Raw genomic sequence first — 21,543 nt, 5'->3', positions numbered from 1 at the left:
AACAGTTATTCCTCATAATTCAAAGAGGCCATATCATGGATTTTGCTAGAATTAAAAGCTTTTAAATTGACACCTTCACACTAACTAGTTGCTTGCTAGCATGCCTGTTATTAACATATTGGTTGTTTAGTACTTATAAAGCACATATTCTGCATGACCATATTTTACATCCCTAATCCTACCAATACTTAACTTAACAACTACCTTACCAGGTATTAATAAGGAGAAAATAATTAGTTTATTGAGGTAAAAATGGTAGTTAATGGTTTGTTAAAGGGGTCATATGATGCTTTTGTAAAGATCCTTATTTGTGTATTTGGTGTAACAGAATATGTTGACAAGCTGTTATAAATGTTAAAAAACACTTTTTCAAATACTTTACATTATTGTAGGTCCTCTATGCCCTCTCTCAAACGTGTTGTTTTCAATGAAGTCCCTCCTTCCGACAAGCATAGTCTGCTCTGATTGGCCAGCTGGCCCAGTGCATTGTGATTGGCTGAACACCGCAAGCACTCCTCGGAAATGTAACGCTCCTTTCCACAATCGTGAGCTTTATCTTTCAAAATAAATTTAAAGACAGCTAATTATGTTCTTAGTTTTACCATCAGTTCAAGCCTGAAAGGGGAACAGAGTGGCATCACAATATACAGTGATTAAGCTCTTATGTGTTTGCAGGACACAAGCCACGGTTAAGACAGCTGACTCCATTGTGAGGTAACCGTCTTTCTCTCTCTCTTACACACAAAAACACGCACACACACACACGACGCGCAAAACTCTGCATTTGAACATTCAATAGCAAATACTTAAACTAATAACAAAACATACTTATAGTATCTGATTCAAAAGCGCCAGATTGTCGTTATAAAGTCAGAATTACCTTCTCTCCTAGTTTCACAAAACGGTCATGCATAAAATTCATTGCTGTTCTGTTTTAAGTCATCCTAAAGATTCCTAAATGCATTACTTTCGGAAGGCCAAATAAAGTACTTTTGCTTTCGACTAGGAACACACAGTATCTCTCTGACGCGGCTGCTTCAGCACTAACTGCGGTTTCTGAAACCACTCCTTCTTTCTTTGCGTGGTCGGCATTACGCAAATATTTCCACATCATGACGTATAATTGTTGGGGCGCATTTGAATGAGCCCTTTTGGGGTGCATGGACGAGTCTTAACATTGATAAAGATTATATCTTTGGTTTTGAGACGTTAGTCTTTGCAACTTCAGGGATCTTGTCTATGCACAATCAGCTTGTAATACTCCAAAGAGAACAGAAAACTTGAAACCGCATCATATGACCCCTTTAATAGCAAGAGTTGGCCCTTAAAATAAAGTGTGGCCCTTATTTTTAAGTTTAATGACTTGGTTTCATGTTTGCCATCTTTGAATTGCCATGGATAGTTACAACTGAATCTATCCATTGTTAAAGCCACGTTAAGTAGATGTTCATGTGTTGTTTGGACATTTGCCCACCTCAAATTCAATAACAGCCTCTTGCTGAGACTCTTCAATGAGTCACTTTAAGTTAAGGATTAAATGCTGATGTGAAATTTCAAGGGAACACATTACCCTTCAGTAATGATGTTTCAGTATGAGATATTCTGCTTTTCCTTGTCGCAAACACAATGGTTACAACAGATTAAATCCTCAGTGTATTGTGAAACCGGTCAGGTATTATAAAATGGCTCGTTTAATGAAATAACCTGATCTGAGCTCAATGCATTCAGCTGTTCTCACAGAATGATGGTGAGAGTGTATATGGAGATGTGCAGCTGTCTTGCATTGACAGTATTACCGGCACATTACTGCAGCCTCCCTCTGGCTAGATCAGGTGTCTGCTGCTCAGGATGTGGTGAGACAATTCATCCTCGGATTGATTCACTTCCTATTGAATTGCTCCCCAAACCTGAGGTGTAATTTGAGTTGTCCTTGTGAGTCATACTGCTTTGCTTCACTTGAAAAGATTGGGTTATGTTTTCATGTTGTCTTTTTTCTCACCGTGCCTAACATAAGCTGAAAGCAGATATTATTTGTCTGCAGTGACAAACTTTTCCTATGGAAGAAAGATCTCATCAGCAACAAACACTGAGGCACTGCATCCATGAAACACCACCGTAATATCACACAGAATAAATCTGCCACTCTCTAATTATTTTCACGGATATGCATATTGGCATTTCATTCAAATCAGTATCATTTTCAGTGAATGAGAAAGCTAAGCTAATAAATGCACCTCCTTAAGGCCAGGAATTGTCAGGCAGAGTGTGTGTGGTTTTAATTTGAGCTGAAGGCATTTAAACTAGAGGAAAGTCAAATGATGGGACCTGATCTGTTGATGAACATCACCCTGGGCTGCTGTTTTAACTCATGGCAATTCTAGATTAACACTGGGAGGGAGATACAGTATATGCTTCAGGTCCTTAAAAACACACAAAGCTAAACAAAATCAATGCAGCATCTGTGCAAAATAAGGCAACATTAATATTAAAGACCATCCGGGATGGGTTCTCTGTCTCTGAGGAAGAATTATTTGCTGAAGTGGACAACTGCTATCAAAAAAAAAAAAAAATTCCCTTACAACAAAAACACAGATTGTTCTCAGCTTGGTGGCAAATATATCCATGCATTAATCAAATGAAATGGAAAGTGTTTGAATGCCTAGCACTTGCCATTTCTGTCTTTTTCTTTCAAAAATGTACTCACACAGTTAAAATTTTTAAAATGTACTATCTTCAAGAATCATATTCTTTTGATTAAACTTCAAGTAACTTGCACTTGCATTTATGCATTAAGCCTTGTAACTGTATTCAAATTACAGCCTAATTCAATAGCTTTTGGGCTAGTTATTGTGCTTGCTTGGTTAAAAAAAAAAGATCACCCTAAATTCAATATTTGCAGAAAATGTACTCACCTTCAGGCCATCCAAAATGAGATTGTTTGTTCATTAGAACAGATTTTGCATGACCAGTGGATCCTCTGCAGTGAATGGGTGCCATCAGAATTAGAGTCCAAACACTTCTTTGATGTTCTGAGTGAGAGTACATTCTTAATTTAATTTTAGATAAACTATTCCTTTTATAGATACAAACACAATATTTGCCCTTTTACGAGACACATAAATTGAATGTTCTCATTTTAATTACTTTTTTTATTTTTTTATAATCATTTAGAATTATTGTGAAATGTAAAAAAATTCAAGTTCCACAATGATTATTTTTCTTCTCTTTGCTGAAGAAACCAATGGGCCTCTTCATGAAACAATACTGAATTTCTGTGTAACAGTAAACCACGCATTGAATGTGACAATTTTACCTAAGAAAAAAACTTAAGCAAGATTTACAGAGAAACTCGTTGTGCCTGTGTTTCATGAATGAAGCCGATCGATCAATTTGAAGTGTTTTCTGACTGTTCAGAACTGACACACTGACAGAAACAGTACAGCTTATGTAAAGTTTTGTTTAACCAATAGCAGTTCAACATATTGAGTATTTGAAGGCTGTCCTCACAGCTCTAGGCCAGCATTGCTTCATGCTTTTCATTTCACTTCCTTCTTTTTTTTACATTTCTTCATTCTTCCATTGCCAAATCTTCTCACTTCCATGCCAAACTAAATTCCAAAATGCTACACAAAGAAAGAAAATGGTAACCCAGGTAACAACACCCTTCAAAGGCAATGCATTTTTTAAAAACGTCTCATCTCCATTCAGAGAGGACCGGGGAGCGTGAGCATGCGCTGCTCTTTGATCTCTCTGGGTTATTTGCCTTTCATAACTGCTTTACAAGATGGAGGAGCCATGACACTCTCACTAATTTGACCTGAACATGCTGCACCCAGTAACTTTACCTCAACATTCCTGAAAATGAATCATCACCACCCAAACTTCCAAGCACAATTATTCACAGTTCATAACCTGATCACAGAATCAGCAAAACAAGCAAATCACTGTCAAAGAAATCCTCACCTATCTATCTATCTATCTATCTATCTATCTATCTATCTATCTATCTATCTATCTATCTATCTATCTATCTATCTATCTATCTATCTATCTATCTATCTATCTATCTATCTATCTATCTATCTATCTATCTACCTGTCTGTCTGTCTGTATGTCTGTCTCTCTATCAATCAATCAATCAATCAATCTATCTATCTATCTATCTATCTATCTATCTATCTATCTATCTATCTATCTATCTATCTATCTATCTATCTATCTATCGATCGATCGATCGATCGGTCGGTCTGTCTGTCTGTCTGTCTGTCTGTCTGTCTGTCTGTCTGTCTGTCTGTCTGTCTGTCTGTCTGTCTATCTATCTATCTATCTATCCCTAGACACTTTAACTATTTCTATATGGTCACACTTTAGTTTGGGGGAAAATTCATACTAATAACTACTTTCTTATTACCATGTCTATTATTAACATATTGGCTGTTTATTAGTGCTTATAAAGTACATATAATGCATGACATCCATAATCCTACCCAATACCCTAAACTTAACAACTACCTTATAAACTATTAATAAGCAGCAAATAAGGGATTAATTGAGGCAAAAGTCATAGTTAATGGTTAGTTAATAGTGTGAATTGGACCCTAAAATTAAGTGTGACCGAAAATTCACACTGTTAACTATTGACTACTTGCATCTTAATTTCCTCCTCATTAATAGTTAGTAAGGTAGTAGTTAAGTTAATAAGGTATGGGGTGGATTAAGGGAGCTTAAATATGATCATACAGGATAAGTGGGATTTATAAGTTCTATTAAACAGCCAATATGCTAGTAAGATGAAGTATTATTAACAAAACAAACTTTTGATTTTAGTAATATATATAAATAAATGCTGAAAGTATTTTCATAAAACTTTTATTTTCACAAAACAATTTCATAAAACACCTTTTTTAATCACTTTTTATTGTTTGCAAATGTTTGCTTTTGAGATATGTTTGTGATATTTTGAAATCAGTACCTCATTGTGCAAGAGATGCAAGGCATTTTATGTGTGAATTTCTTGGATTTGTGTGTAAAGTTTGGGGGAAAAAGAGGAAAAGATTTGAAAATGTGTGTAAGCAGATGAAAAAACTAAATAATACAAAAAGCTATTTTTCATTGTTTACTAAATGTAGTTAACTAATGTTAACACATTTAAACTCAGTGTACAGTATACATAACTAAATAATGTTTGTATATTGTAAAATATAATGTGTAACACATTTTTTTTTAGCAATTTGTGCAAGTATCCAAGTAAACTGGTAAAACTTTTAAGCACAAACACTGATGTGATTCACAAATTCCCCACTGTATTGAATTTCTCTATGTTATCTTAACTGTGCAGTGAATGTTCTCCTAAAATGAGCAAACAAGCGAGAAAACTGGTGGAGGGGGTTTTAATTGCAGCTAAGCACTTAGTGATAATTATGGCACAAGAAGTCAATCAGAGAAAAACAAACATGCCTGAAGGTTTGTTCAGAGGAGGAGCAGCAGGGCTTGCTGGGGTTACAGGGGGCTCCGGGCCTCTGGAGATGGAGACTAATTAAACAGACTTTTGTGGTGATGGCTGGGAGGGAATGCTAAAGGTTGCAGGATAGCAGGGGGAGTTCTCTGCAAACATGAGCAGATTTTGCAGAGGATGTAAGGGGAAAAACGTTGCCTTCTGTGGCATCAGGAAACAGTGGATCATGCCCACATTGGTGTGCACAATTTGCAGCAATTTCCTGCTGCTGTTTGTACAAAGATTGAGGCTGTGTTTAAAGGGTTAGAATGGAAAAGCAATCCTGACTCCTGCCTGGGCACTCACTGTGGGCCCACACCAACACAACCTCCTCATTTCAACAGAGAATAACACATAGCTATGTAACTGTCAATTACTTCATAAAATATATTTTTTTTCTTTCTCTGGAGTAAACCTTTCTTTTTGGTAACAAGAAAACAAACAATAAGCAAAATAAGAGAAAAATGCAGGCACGTATAGAACATCAACTTACATCATAAACAAAGGGGAAAAGGTGTGTGTGTGTGTGGGGGGGGGGGGGGGGGACAAATAATTGGACAAATTTTCAAATGTCCAATTAAAATTTTAAAACTTTTCACAAAACTTTTCACAAACTGAATTTCCTTAACTGCACAGTGAATGTTCTCTAAAAATTAACATGCTTTTCCTCTAGATCAAAATAAGAAGAAAAATGGTAACAATTTATGAATGGTTTCATTTGTTAACTACATTAACCAACAATGAACAATGAAATCATCATATCTTTGTTAATGTTAACATTTAATAATACATTTTTATCTTTTAACATTACATAATTCACTACGAACCATCATGAACAAATAAGGAGCAATGACATTTTAATTACGTAATATTTGCAACAATAAATGCAAATGAACGTATGCTTTAAATGTTATTTGTTAGTTTATGTAAACTATTGCATTAACTTATATTAACAAGTGAGTTAATATGAGTTAAACAAGTTGTAAAAAAAATGAGTTAAACAAGTTGTAAAAAAAAATCTTGCTAAAATTTGTTTTGACTTTTGTATTTAAATAAATATATGAACAAAAATATAAATAATGCATATATATATATATATATATATATATATATATATATATATATATATATATATATATATATATATATATAGTACAGACCAAAAGTTTGGAAACATTACTATATTTAATGTTTTTGAAAGAAGTTCCTTCTGCTCATCAAGCCTGCATATATTTGATCAAAAATACAGAAAAAAAATGGAAACAGTTCTGCTGCTTAATATTTTTTCAGAACATGTGATACTTTTTAGGATACTTTGATGAAAAAAAAGAAAAAAAGAAGAAGCTATGTTTTTAAAATATAAATATTTTGTAATAACAATATACACTACTGGGCAGTAATTTGGGGTCAGTAATTATTTTTTTCTTTCTTTTTTTAAATAAAATCAATACTTTTATTCAACAAGGATGTGTTACATTTATAAAAAGTGATAGTAAAGAAAATATATTATTAGAATATATATTATTAGAATTTTATTTTATTTTATTTTATTTTTTTCCCATCTTTTAAGCAGGGCAAGGTCATAAATGTAACTAAAGGGCAAAAAAAAAAAAAAAATCTTTTCAATTGCATTCCAACAATTACATTTATCAGTGACCCACTTGATAAACTTTTATTGCTTGATAAAGAGAGTGTAGAGTGTAGGCGGACAGGCTAGTTTGTGAACACATCACACAGAAGCTGCTCTAATCAATAATGAGCTTATGACAGTGATGGACTGCCTGAATCTCCAGAGAAACAGGAGACAAAAGTGTTCACTGCTCACAGTGCTGTGCCTGCCCTTGCCCCAAGGTCGTCTACTTTTTCACAGTGACTGGAAACAAATGTCTGGATAAGGCATTTTTTATTTTATTTTATTACATTAGCTTCTAAATAACCTTGACCTAAAAAAAAACTATTTTGGACATGTGCGACTGTATGCATTAAATGGAAGAAGTTTGGTAAAAATCTTTAATTGTTACTCCCTCTTGTGAAATTAGCTGCAGATTCTGAGCTCTTTAATAGATGGGTGGTTTGGTAAGGTTAAGTCCAATCATGATACATTGACAGTATTTTTAGTAGACTGAGTTTTTGTCCCATCTCCAGGCCTAAATTGAGGGCTTTTGAACAAGAACCACATTATGGGATAAATATATTGCATGGGTTTGACACATGACCCTTAATGAAAACAAAACAAGCAAAAAAGGAAGTTTAACTCACCGTGGAGCTGTAGCACTGAAATTTATTTCCTTTTATTGGCCATAAAAATAAATTGGCTCCCTATCTATTATTTTAGCAAATAGAGACTTCTCTTCCCTGCTTCATTTGAGCGAAACGGTAAAAACCTCTTGCAACCTTCATAGTGTCACATCTTTAAAACGGCTGAATCTTTGATACTCTGTTGTGCACATCAGAGAAGACAAAGCCGAACGTATTAAAATGTCATCTCGAAATGAGTAGCAAAGAGCTGAGAGAACGTTCCTAGGATAAATGTTTTTAACCTCAAGATGTGTTCGTTTCAGATTATGCCTGCGGAGAATTGAATAAACATGAACTTCATTTTCTCTGAAACAAAAATCAGAAAGTGCAATCACCTTGAAAACTGAACATAAAGTGCTTCAGTATGAATTACTGTCAATGTAAGAAATTCAAATTCTGCACACATTGCTTGAGTTCTTTTTTTTGAGGTTTCGAAGAAAACATGACATTGGACTACTAATGCATCTCAGCTGCATAACAACATGAGTGACTGAGTAACAAGACATTATGCATTACAAACAGTTACCAAAAAACTGCCCAAACAACTTTGTGGTCAAATCAATAACTTGTTTTTAAGTGCCTTTCTCACAATACCTAGGATATACTACTAGTATAGCAAATCAATTGCCACCGCATTCACATCACCACATATAATTCACCAAGCAATGTAATTTTGTGCAACAATTACCTTAATGGTTGCTGTGAGTTTGCCTGTTTTAACATTATGGTGCAAAGCTCATTTGTATTCAAGGCCATGGATGATTTTAGAATGTTTCCTTAAAATTGGTAACATATGCTTCAAATGCTCCAACTCTAGACATGATACATTATTCTGCCAGAGCGTTTAGCATGCTTCTCATTGCATGGGGAAGGGCACAGGCTAATATAACCCAAACTGGTTTTTAACAAGCACTCTATTTCCAGCTGTGTTTCCTCAGCATGAATCCCTTAGAAAATGCTTCAAGCGCTTTACTTTTTCATTGTGTAATTAAAACAATTAGAAAACAAAGTCTTGGTTTGGTATTTAAAATACTGTAAGCATTTCCAATAAAACTTATTTGCCATCTTTAAACCAAAATCTAAAACTCATTAACATGCATGTGGTGTGCAAATTGAAAAGCGACATTCTGTCATAGTAATAAGATACAAAAGAGGAAGTAACTATACTGACAATAATGTAAAACTGCATGAAAAGTTTATTCAAATGCAATATTATATTTCTGACTGATACCAATGTATGCACAAAATAATAATTTGTTCTACTTCCTGTCTGCATTCTCTTAAACCAATGTAGATGCCTCTCACTTTAAATGATTCCATGCAATGCTGCAAGGCTTTTGAGAATGTCTCTATAATTCATTCCCAACTCAAAATGAGACCCGATTAAAGTCTCTCTGTCCATAATATATCATATAACAGAAGCAACAGATTTATGAGATTGTGTACAGGAAGTAGAACAAATGATTTTTTTTTGTGTGCATGGGAATGAATCATTATATTGTTATATCATGTATATTATATTGTTTGCACGATTTACTTATGTGCAGGGCTCAGTAATAATAACTGTAAATAAACTATTTTAAGATAACCAATGTGGTGCCAATACATCAAGAATTGCTAATAAATAAAGTCAATCTTGAATTAAAACATTATTTAAACATTATGTTGTGAGAATATATAAACCAATCAACTCCAAGGATCACAACTATCTGTTTCAGAATATGCAATATAAATACAACATAGATAAAGTGTCTCTATAGTGCATGTGGCATTTATAGACTGGGCGAACATTGTCAAATTCTGTGAAAAGTTTGCAAAATCATGTGAAATATCGTGCTTGCCTCACAAACAATATGTGCATGCAATTAACCAAACCTCAATACCAAAATCTGAAGCTCAGTACTTCCAGTTTTGTTCCCATAGGCTGATTTTATGGCCTACGTTATTGAGCTCCCATGCATGCTCATGCACAGTCCAAGAAAGCAGGAGTTGAGTCTGGCATGCGCCTGCTCCGTACCCATCACCCACACCTCAGCAGATTATGAATCCCAGCCCCATGAGCCTCAGCAGAGATCAGAGGTGGCCACACACAGAGGTCGACCTCAGAATTCTCCCATCATACAGTTTTTTATTAAAGCTGTATTTCAAAAAGCAGAGCGTGGCGAACGTACGCACAGCTCCAGTGAACCACACTCTGGCAAGCAGCTCCAGATTAACAGAGACACCGTACGGGAATGGAGAGCCATCCTTGGACAAACTTGAAAACAAACTCTGTCAGAGTTCTAAATAATGCACAAAAGCTCTGAGGACTGTCTAGCCAACAAGGAGTCGTAAATACAACACACATGGTGCGAAGCCTTGATAATATGCATTCGCTCCAAGTTACAGACAGCAGGAATTTTCACCAAAGCTCAAAGCTGGAACATGGGTGACAAAGGACATTACGTTCAAAGCGGCTTTTCGCTTGATGTGTGTTCAGCCTAGCAAGTATACACTCTCACGTTCTTCGAGATTCTGGCAGGGGTGGGTCAAAAGACCATAATGTATTGCTTTTCCATAGGCTTCACTTCCCTTCAAATTGCTGCTGTACTCCAGGGTAATAGGATCGGAAAGAGAGATGGTAGAGATTGAGACTGAGGTTTATTAGGTATAATTATCTGCCTCATCTTTACCTCTAGTTTCACTTATTGAACCCACTCTGATCGTATGGAGCCATAGTCATTAGAATTATTCTAAGGCTCAGAAACCAAAGAAATATGGCTGTTTTTGGCTCTGTCCTTGTGTAGTTAGAAGGGAAATATTTCACCCAGGCTATTGGCGATAAACGTACGAACAGTCATCTCTCGGTTCTAGCATGTAAAAGAAGAGTAAGCTGAACAAAATACTCCAAAAATAAATGCTGGTTTCTCTGTCTTGCTGGAGGAGGCCAAACCAGGAGATAAATAAAAGGGCATAAATCACGTTGATAAGGATGATGTAATTAAACACTAACACATTTCACTCAGAGTCTCTTGCGTTGAGAACGCACAACACTCTCTGCTTGGAAAGAGACCGGGTTGAAAAGACTTGAGCAAATGTTTATGAATGTGGGCAAAATGTTTCGTTTTCACAACTGATACCTTTATTTTGTGCTACTTTTAATAGTTACAGTGGCCCCTAAAGTATTTGGACGCTTTTGGACAACTAAGACACAATTTATGATCATTAAACTGCATTCTGAAAAATACTGGGCTAAATACAACCCATTGCGAGTGTGTAATATAATATTCTCAATTCAATTTGTTAATTTAAATAATTTCTGACTTGTACTAGCTTTTTTTTTTGTACTAGATTGTTTAGATTTTATTTCTATGTTGTTCTTATGTTGCTTTTATTCTATCTGCCAAGAGTCGAAAAAATAATGTCACTGTAGTTATGCTATGCATGGTGTGACAAATATTTTTTGTTATAACATTTTAATAAAATGTGTATAAACTTGATCACAATGAACGAAAATCGTGGAGTAAATGTAATTGATTTGTATGAAATAAGTATAGATAATAAAGATGTATATATTATCATTAATATTTAAAATCAGCATTTATTTGTTTGTTTATTTTATTCCTGTATTCATTTAATTTCACATGTGACAGGTCCAGTGCCGCCACTTTTGCCTGCAAGCCAGTTGTGCTGCCAATCAATCCCTTATTAGATAACATGGAGCTCACAATACAACATGCCTTTTTGGTGCCGCCATTCCAAATATACCAAAAATGCATGGAATACTTATGATCTAATTACGGTTCCTCTCCGAGTAGCTTCAGGGCTTACTGTCAGCCACTGTTCTTGCTCATCTGAGGGTCTTTACAACTGTGCATGTGCAGATCTTGTAAATGAATGCAGGCCACTGTCTCATCCCTGCCCAGTGAACTCTGAATCCCTGAGTCTGTGTGTCTGGGCTCTGGGCTGGTGATGAGTTACAGAGGTATAAATCCCTTGTTATTTGGCACACAGAAAGAACTGCTCCATTGGAGGGTTTGTCACTGCATCTGCACCCCAAGACGGCATGTGTGCATTCTTCGAAGGCTTGAAATCCCTGTGGCATGTGGTTGTGGGGCGTCATCCAGAGCTCCACCACCAGCTGAGCAGACTTAACTTGACAATTTGCCGTATATGACGGTAGTCCTCATCCCAAAGGCCTGAACCCGAACAAAAATAAAGAGTGGTTTAAAGAAAACAGTGGAATAAAATAACGAGTAGATCTAGGAAGCCTCTTTTGATAGAAAGCTAAAAGGAATAAAAGTCTGTGTTGACAGATTGAGAGTTGGCATAAATGAAATATGGGAATTTGAGCTCTGTATCTGGCATGAATTATATACCTCTCAAGTCTCACAATATCAACACGGAGGAAGTGAGATAACTGTTGTTTTATAGCCCTGATGTTGAGTCTTTGTGATTAGTATCCTCTCAAGGTGTTGAAGGATTGTTATGGCATGGAAAGATGGAGAAAACAATGTTTCAGAAAGAAAAAAGAAAGGTTTCTCCATTTCCATAAAACAGTTTTTTCCATTTATGCTATTCTTGGTAAACACTGAATATGTAATTAGTCCTTAAGCAGGTAACATATTCTAAGATGTCAGAGACAGAGATGTTGAGACCACACACACTTACACAAGTAAAGGTTTGTGTTGAAAACAACTTCCATTGGGTTCAAGGGGGAAACACCTTGATTAAACCAATATCTCAAAGGGTTTCTTTAGTGTTGATGTCTGGTAACATGTCACGACATGGTTCTGGTGCACACAGTTTCTTGTTTCTACTTGAGTTGGTCCGCATGTTCCTGCTAAGCAAAAATTAGTTTCATTCATTTGCAACATTTATTCCTCGCTGTTTGTAAATTCAGATGGATCTAAAGATAAGCTATGTATAATATGGAGATCAGTGATTCATCTGTTCTGAACTAACTTGCAGCATTAACACTATCATACAATGAATTAAAGAGAATTATTCACCCCAAAATTCTGATTGTGTAACATTTATCTCTAAAGCAACTGTAAGTTTCAATAAATACAATGCAATTTCGTTTGTATATATAATATAATATAATATAATATAATATAATATAATATAATATAATATAATATAATATAATATAATATAATATAATATGATAATCTGCAGTGCTTTTGTAAACTGCGCCCCTCCCCTCCCCCCACACACACAATCGATCTCTGACTGCTACTGAGATAATCTGTGTCTTAGGTCATTCAATATGGTCTGATCTATTACCTATCAAAGGCCATCCAGCCGTTCCTACAGGGCAGTATTAAATACAAACCCAAACCGCATTGATCTCCTCTCACGAGGCCCATGAAAACAATGAGTGTGAGGAGTAATGTTTCACAGAGGAAATGTTTGGAGTAGGTATCTCTGAAAAGGTGACAATGTAACCTTTAAATAAAAACATGGCTCAGAAAAGCGCATAAACAAAAAAAGCTTTTGGGCTTTGAAAGAATACAGGACATTGTACTCTATCTATCTGTTGGAGAGATATGATTGTTCTCAAGTCTTTAGATTATCTTGTAGGCCAGATGTTAAGCCTAGAATGGTTTGTCACTTTATTTTTTCATAGCTTCAAAAGTTTAGACGGATAAAAGACTTAAATTAACATATTTTTGTTAGTATAAGAATGCCATGATACAATACAATTATAACATATAAAAATAACAAACAATAAAACAAATATTTTTTTCTAATAACCAAGCTATCATGACATGGCAACAAAATGGTCTGGCCTGTGTGTCTGATATATATCTGAAAGACTTTCCCAACTAACACGGTGGCTGCTTTCCCTTTCTGCTCAATTTGATGCCTCCCACTTTCATCAAGTTGTTCTGCGCTGAACCACGAAGTCAGAGCCTCTCTTGAATATAATATATAGTCTCTGTACAACATAAAGCTCGGACCGCCACAGTACAACTAAGAGATTCCAACTCCTCTTTGTCTGAGCAGTCACAGTAGAGATAAATGTGCTGCTGGCTGACTGTTAACACAGCAGGCAGGTAGACTTCCTCTGAGTTACTGCTTTCATCCAGCGCACTTCCAGAGCACTATGAAAGTTGATGATGCTGAGCAATTTCAGCTCTGAGAGAGTTGCTGTAGAAATCCTGCCAAAAGAAAGGCAATACATTTAGCAGTGTGCATTACAGGTGCATTTTCATCTGAGAGGCAATTACTCTCTGCAGTAAAATAGCTTTCTCACAAAGACAGCAGCGCCACTGGAGGGCTGGAGATTTGTTGTGGCAGGCTACTTGGCAGGAAGTACAGGACTGATGCTGGTTTTCCAAACCATTGTTTAAAAAAAGGGTAAATTTGTAAGCAAATTACTCCACCCTGTCCCATTTGTCCCATTTGAACAGGCATTCGGTCACGTGTGCTACTCTTACAATTCAAACATGTCATTGCATGACTGGAATGTGCTAGTAAAACAAATAAGGTTGACATCAAACTCTACAGGCTCCACCAAAGCAATCTTTGGTTAATTACTTCTCCAAGATGTGTGTGATTTTTTATTTTTTTTTGCACAGATTAGTGTACTCAACTTTAAATTAATTATGGGAAATATATTTCTATATATTATGCAAAACAATTGAAATATTGTATAATTGTAGGAAATTAAATAAAATGCTGTACTATTAGCATGACAAATGATATGCCCTTTTATTTAAAAAATAAATGCAATTTCAAAATATTCCAGTATTCCAAAAAATATTCAAAATGTGCTGTAGCTTCCATCACAGAATTCTATTAAACAGATGCAATATTTGAAAAATGATGGAAAGTACATTAAAGAAGAGATGAGAAATTATTTTAAAGTTAATTTAAATTAAATTAATAAATTATTATATTATATTATATTATATTATATTATATTATATTATATTATATTATATTATATTATATTATATTATATTATATTATATTATATTATATTATATTATATTATATTATATTATATTATATTATATTATATTATATTATATTATATTATATTATATTATATTAGTAGCAGAATCTTCTGCAATATTTGCCTGCTGGTAATTTATCCTGAAACTTTTACACTTTTAAATGCCATTTGTGTTATATTACATTGGTAATATTACGCAAATGTCTCTGCAAGCTTACAATGGTCGTAATATAATATAATAACTATAATACAATATAATATAATAATTACCACAGACCAAAAAGTAAAAAAATTGTGCCCATAGTAAAAAAAAAAAAAAAAAAAGTTAATCTGAAAACAGTTCTGTCTTTGCATTGAAAAAGGAATGCTTGATGCGAAAGGCTAATCTACAGGGCCTATTTCAGCATGCACACTGTTGTTTTCTCCCACAAGCAGATCATATTCACTTCATATTCTGGTTCTGAAAGTATTCCACACTTGAAAATCTTCGTTTAATCCCCAACAGTCCCCATCTGATAAAACCAGTCTGAAATATGCCAAAAAAAACACATATCTATATTGCTATCTGTAGGCAACCAGTTGAGCGTAAACCAATCTTGGACATGGCCCTTGTGATTGAAATCTGTATTTTCTATTACCTCTCTGTAAACAGATGGCAGATAAGAAATGCCAGCAGCTTTGAAAATGCCGCCTCCCTGGTTCCCTCCAGTAGGATGAAGTATACAGAATGGGATTCTCCGTAGTGGTACGGGAATGATTACACACAATCTGTCTTAGAGCTGCAAAGCTTCCCTATGGACTGCCATGACAGCTCGGCTCAGAGGACTAAATGAATTTTATTCATTTTTCATTGAGCAAATTGTCAGCTTGGCGCGACAAGGATTTGTGCTAATTGACAGATGATGTGTTTCCACAGTTCTTTATGAAAGTTAATTGAAATGAAAGCCGGACTTTGAACCTTTGACCTTGAAGCTTGATTCATAACAGTGAGGTATGACCATATATAAGACACAGGTACTAATTACAACACACAATACTGAAATGCACTTGAAATAAAAAATACAGAAATATATTCTTCATGCACTCAATTTCCACACATTGTTTGAGCTGCATTCTCTCATTCTCCAAGAGCTTTATTAAATCTCTGCGTGATTGCTGCAGATTACAGTTTACCCTGGGACACCCAAGACATGTCATAGGCAAGGTAGACATTTCATAAATCATTTAATTATGATTCCATTAGTGAATTAATCTGCCAGCTGCATGCCGTGACAAGATAGTTCACCAGAGGGTGTCCGCAGAATTTACTCGTGTCTATCTGTATCTAAAATGGCCTGTCTGTCACAGTGCTGTGGGGTTTGGAAGGCTGTTTCTGAAAATGACTTGCCTTATGAATGTTCACCTTACGCTGCAGTGACAGCGGGCAGATTGCTCTCTGTTGCGTTCTGCCAAAGCTGTGCGACTGAAACGCTCATCACAATACTCCTGTCTGGAGGAACCGGAAAGGCATGAAATCAAGGTCAGGTAACATCAAGCTGTTTGTTTACCTACAGATTCTTCAATCCAGGGGTGAAAAGGAGATTTTGGAATCATTTTAGATTTAGTTTTTCATCTTGACTGGCAAGATTGCAGTAGAGAAAGGTTATAAATAGCAGATAAAGCTCACAGAAAATGTGCCAGTGACATGACTTCCGGAGTACATGGCTGACTCAGATGAAAGACAGAAACATATTGCAAGCCAGGACTAAAAACAGGGAAAGGAGTGTTTCAAAAATGTAGCCTTCCAGTGAATGGAATGGTCATAAATTTGTAGGGTTTGAGGTGAGTTCATTTCCTGTCTTGTCTTTCATTGTCAAGTCTGAGATGAATTACAGCTATATGTTTGCACATCATTGTGGCTGTGATTTTGTAGCGTGGAGCCAGCACACAAACCGCCACTTACATGCAACTCTCGCTGAAGTCAAACTCTATCCAGTTATAGCAGTCTGCACATTGATTGTAGCACCTTTGGCTATGTTTAGGTGGAATGGCACAATATCAAAAGAAAAATTAAAGTGGTAATAACGTTTGTTCACTTAGTAGCAATTGAAAGTAATGTGCCATCATTAATCTATTACAGATCAAATATAGACATGTAATAACTTTGACTTTGCGAAAGTATTCATACCCCTTTGATTTTTTTCATGTTTTGTTATGTTGCTGCCTTATATATTAAACTGCATTAAATTACTTTTTCCACATCAATCTACACTCCATATGCCATATTGACAAATCAAAATCAAAATTAAATTTATAAATTAATAAATAAATAAATACTGAAATAAGTACATTGCATAAGTACAGTATCCATACCCTTAACTAAATATTTAGGACCTTTACAGTCTCAAGTCTTTTTTGTTTGACTCGACAAGCTTTGCCCATCAGAATTTGGCAATTATCTGCCAGTCTTCTCCTCACCTCTTCACCTCGCAAGCTCTGCCAGGTTGGATGGGGGCAGATGCACATTTTTTAGGTTTCTCCAGAAATATTTGATTGGGTTCAAGTTCAGGTCATGTTGGAAGGTGAACCTTCTGCCCAGTCAGGTTCTGAATGCTCTGGACTGTTCATTAAGAATATGTGGGTGCACTGAGCTTTTCTTCTACTTTGATGAGTCCCTCAGTCCCTCCCACCAAAAAAATGTAAAATAATAATAAATAAAAATAAAACAGCCCTACAGCATGAGGCTTCTTCCAGCACACTTTATCTTTGGGATGGTACAGTTTTCTGCAGGGGATGAGCAGAGCAGGTTTCCTTCAAACATAATACTTAGAATTGAGGTTAACCAGAGAATCTTGTTTCTCAGAGTCTGATGGTCCATTAGGAGATTTTGTTTTGCAAATTCCAAGCATATCTTCACTGAAGATAGGATTGAGTCTAGCAACACCGACAATAATGGGGACATATTATTACGCTCCATCTTTGAATTTTAGTCTGTGTGTATGTTTGGGCAATAAAAAATATCTACAAAGTTACAAATCTAGAAGTCCACTCCAAAAGGAGATATTTTGCTTCAAAAAATAAAATAAAATAAAATAATCTTACAACGAACGGCTTGTTTTTAAAATATCATTCAAATAATTCCTGCCTATGGATATTTGAATGGTTTAGGAGTGGGCCTTAGTACATCAGACAAGAGGACGATGAAGTGTTGCTGTAGTAGTGAAGTTTTCAAAAGTTTTTACACATGCACCTGAGTAATTATGTATGTTTATATGTGTTACAATTCTATAATCATTTTTTTTAAACTAATTGCTGAGAGTACAGTACTGGACAATGATGTGATCTGCTGAATTTACACTTCAACTATGAGAGTACAGTGTTTCCCATACATTGATTTATTTGTGGCACAGGTCTTTGCTACCTCCAATTAAAACAGATGGTAGCATAATTCGATGGTGAAAATGGCTAGCAATCAGATTTTGCTTCCAGCATGATATTTATGTGAGGCTTTATTAACATGTACTACTACCCCAACCCTAAACCTACCCATACAGTAGGATAAATACAGTGTTGGTAGCATAATCTGATAGGTATTACTGTATTTGTCAGAACACCGGCCAAAGTATCAAAACATCTCAAATATTTTTACCCAAAGGCTTTGACCTATTTAAATAAACATGAGCACTGCACGTTTCAAAATTGAAAACCGGTGAGGGTGTTTTTATATGACTGTAGCAAATTATGCTACCCCTTTAATTCTGGTGTTTTGTGTGTGTGTGTGTGTGTGTATATATATATATATATATATATATATATATATATATATGTATGTGTGTGTGTGTGTGTGTGTGTGTGTGTGTATGCCACCACAAATAGAGTGCAAATCTGTGGGAAACACTGGACTATGGTATAAATAAATTATTTATTATATAAATAAAGATGTTTTATGTGTGTTCCTTTCCAAATCATACACATTCAATTGAATTTGCCACAGGTTAACTTCACTCAAGTGTAGTAACATCTACAAGCAATATGAATACTGCTGAGCTAAATTTCAACTTTCCCAGATAAGGGTATAAATACTTATGTAATGGAATAATTTAAGTTTTTTATTTTTAATATATTTGATATATTGTTATATTATATATGTTTAAAAAAAACACTAGAAGTTGTTCAAGTTGTTTGCACTGAAATGTGTGTTGGCACTGTTTGTACACAACCACCCTATAAAAATCAAGACGAGCCAATCTCAGTTTGTGACATCACACAGACAGGCCCCTCCCACTATAGTATGATGTACTGACAGTAGCGTTTCAGCACAGACTGGTCTGGCATTTTCCCTTAGACCCACCCTGAATGAGCTGTCATCAGCCGTTTCCCAATAATGTGCTAATTATCAAGTTTCACAATGAATGCGGCTAAGCAAAACAGTCTCTCTGAGAGAGAGGGGCGGAGTCAGCAGAGCTCATTAATATTTAAAGCGAAATGCTACAAAACATTTTGCTCTGAAAAGAGCTGTTTTTGACAGGGTAAAAAAAGTGTTTTTTTACACTACATTGAGAAATTTTAACCAAATTCATTAAGACTCTAAAAAATCATATCAACTTGTGGAAAATGGGAATCCGATGACCCCTATAAAAATATGTTGGGATTCCTCATGAAACTATCCATTGTTTTTTTTGTTTTTTTTTTGCAAAATACATCTTTGCCAACTGTGGAGGGATTCAGGTGAGTAGATACACAACTGCTTTGGCATCTGCATTCTATTGCTATGAATCATCAGTCTTGGCATGCAGTTGTTGCCAGATCTCAATTGCCGAAAATTACATTATACTAGGTGCAAAACTAGCACAGCTATAATATATAGCTGTGCTAGTTTTGCACTTCAACTATAAATATATATATATATATACACACACACACACACACACACACACACACGGTATAATACATAAGTGTTAGGGATTTTTTTTTTTTTTTTTTTTTTTTGCCATTGATAAAATATGTTACTAATCAAAGTGAAAATGTCTGAGGATTATTATCGTTTAAGTAATTATTTTACATTGACAAATCTTATGTGTGTGTCTTGGATATATCTATGTGTAAGCATATGGAAAGGCTCTGCCACTGAATGGCTATTCCTGGCCCTGCTTTTAAAACAAAGCCTTGGTGTTTCTTATCCATCATCTGTGATGAATTAGATTGCATACCTGGTTATTTGTACCTAACCAAATTTGCACCTAATCAGAGTGCGGAACAACTGAATAGCTTCAAGAAAACAGATGACTATGAAGCCCATATTTACAGTGTCATGATTATTTTTCAGGAACATCTGGTACATATCGGATCTTGTTGTTTGCATTTAAATAGCAAAAAACACATACAACTCACATCAATTATTTATTTTCATACCAAAAAAACTAAAAAAAACTAAAAAAAAAAAAAAAAACTGGAAAAAGTAGTAACTCGATTATGTCTAAAATTAGACATGTCTGCAACAATCCAACTTTTTGTCACTTTATTAATAAAGTTTGTCATTCTTTGTATGAGTGCATAGAAGAAATGATACTAGGCAAACACAAGCAATCCAGCTCAGAGGCTCCACTGTGATTAAACACAAAGCTAGTCCAAGTCTTTATGGTATCCAGCCTTTATGAGTATGACATGAACAATTATCACACCAGACCCGAAAACCCATCTCTAACCATTCCACTGTACAGAGGATAATACTGCCAGAGGCGGGCCTGGTCATAGAGCCATAAACAGATAATAACTTAATGGCAGACCAATTTGGAAGCAGCTGGAAGCAGGTCTGTAGAAGCAGCTGTTTTAACTCAGACATACGCATGTGGACACACACTGTATGCAATGCATGCACTGGCACACTCAAACACCACCACAACAACCACAAGATATCTGATATCTGCTGCACAGCTTATTATATTTGCATTTTATACATGATTAGTGAATATGCTGGCTCTAACAGTAGATAAATGTGTGCAGACACACACTTATGCATTGCTCATAATCCCTTAGCTTCTTCATACATCAATAAACATACAGTGGCATTAACATACGAATACACACATAACATTTTATTTCAGAATTAAATTGTGTTTAAATATATTTACCTAATCATTTTATAATAATAGTAAATAAATAGATATCAAGAAAATTGGTAAATAAATAAATAAACAGTCAAGTAAATAAATCCAAACAGCTTATCCTCTGTAGGGTCAAGAATAAATAAATTAATATACAAGTAAGCAAGTAAATAAACAGGCAGACAAAGAGACAGACTGATCGATAGATACATACATACATACATAGGCTAGAAACATGTAAGTGCCAGTGGCTAATTAGTGTGATAGTATAATTATCTAAATTTCTATTACGTCATGACCTAAAATGTAGTCAGTTTAGTGTCTTTTTTTTTTTTTTTTTTTTTGTCTAGACTCTCTTCGAAACACAGCTTTAAATAAACAAGGTAAGATCTACTGAATTTCCAGATAATTTCCTGGTGGATTAATTAAAAGGGAGCAAATCTCAACTGGTGTCGTCAATGAGCATTAAAGCAGGATATCTACGTAAAACTAGGTTAACTAAATTTATATCCAAACTTCAGAACATTTTGCAGCATATCACTCATTACCATGCCTTTCCTTTTTTTTGGTACACTATAAAAGTTAAAACACACATTTGGAAATGTCTCTTTGATTACACATTCAGAATCTACAGCTATGGCCATATTTTTGCCAGGAGGAATTCTAGACCCACAGTCCCATTCCTCATTAGTTCAGCCTAACTTCATGGGAATAAGATGTCT

The sequence above is a fragment of the Carassius gibelio genome, chromosome B18 (genome assembly GCF_023724105.1).
Source record: "Carassius gibelio isolate Cgi1373 ecotype wild population from Czech Republic chromosome B18, carGib1.2-hapl.c, whole genome shotgun sequence".
Classification (NCBI taxonomy): domain Eukaryota; kingdom Metazoa; phylum Chordata; class Actinopteri; order Cypriniformes; family Cyprinidae; genus Carassius; species Carassius gibelio.
Note: the sequence above shows the minus strand (reverse complement) of the source record.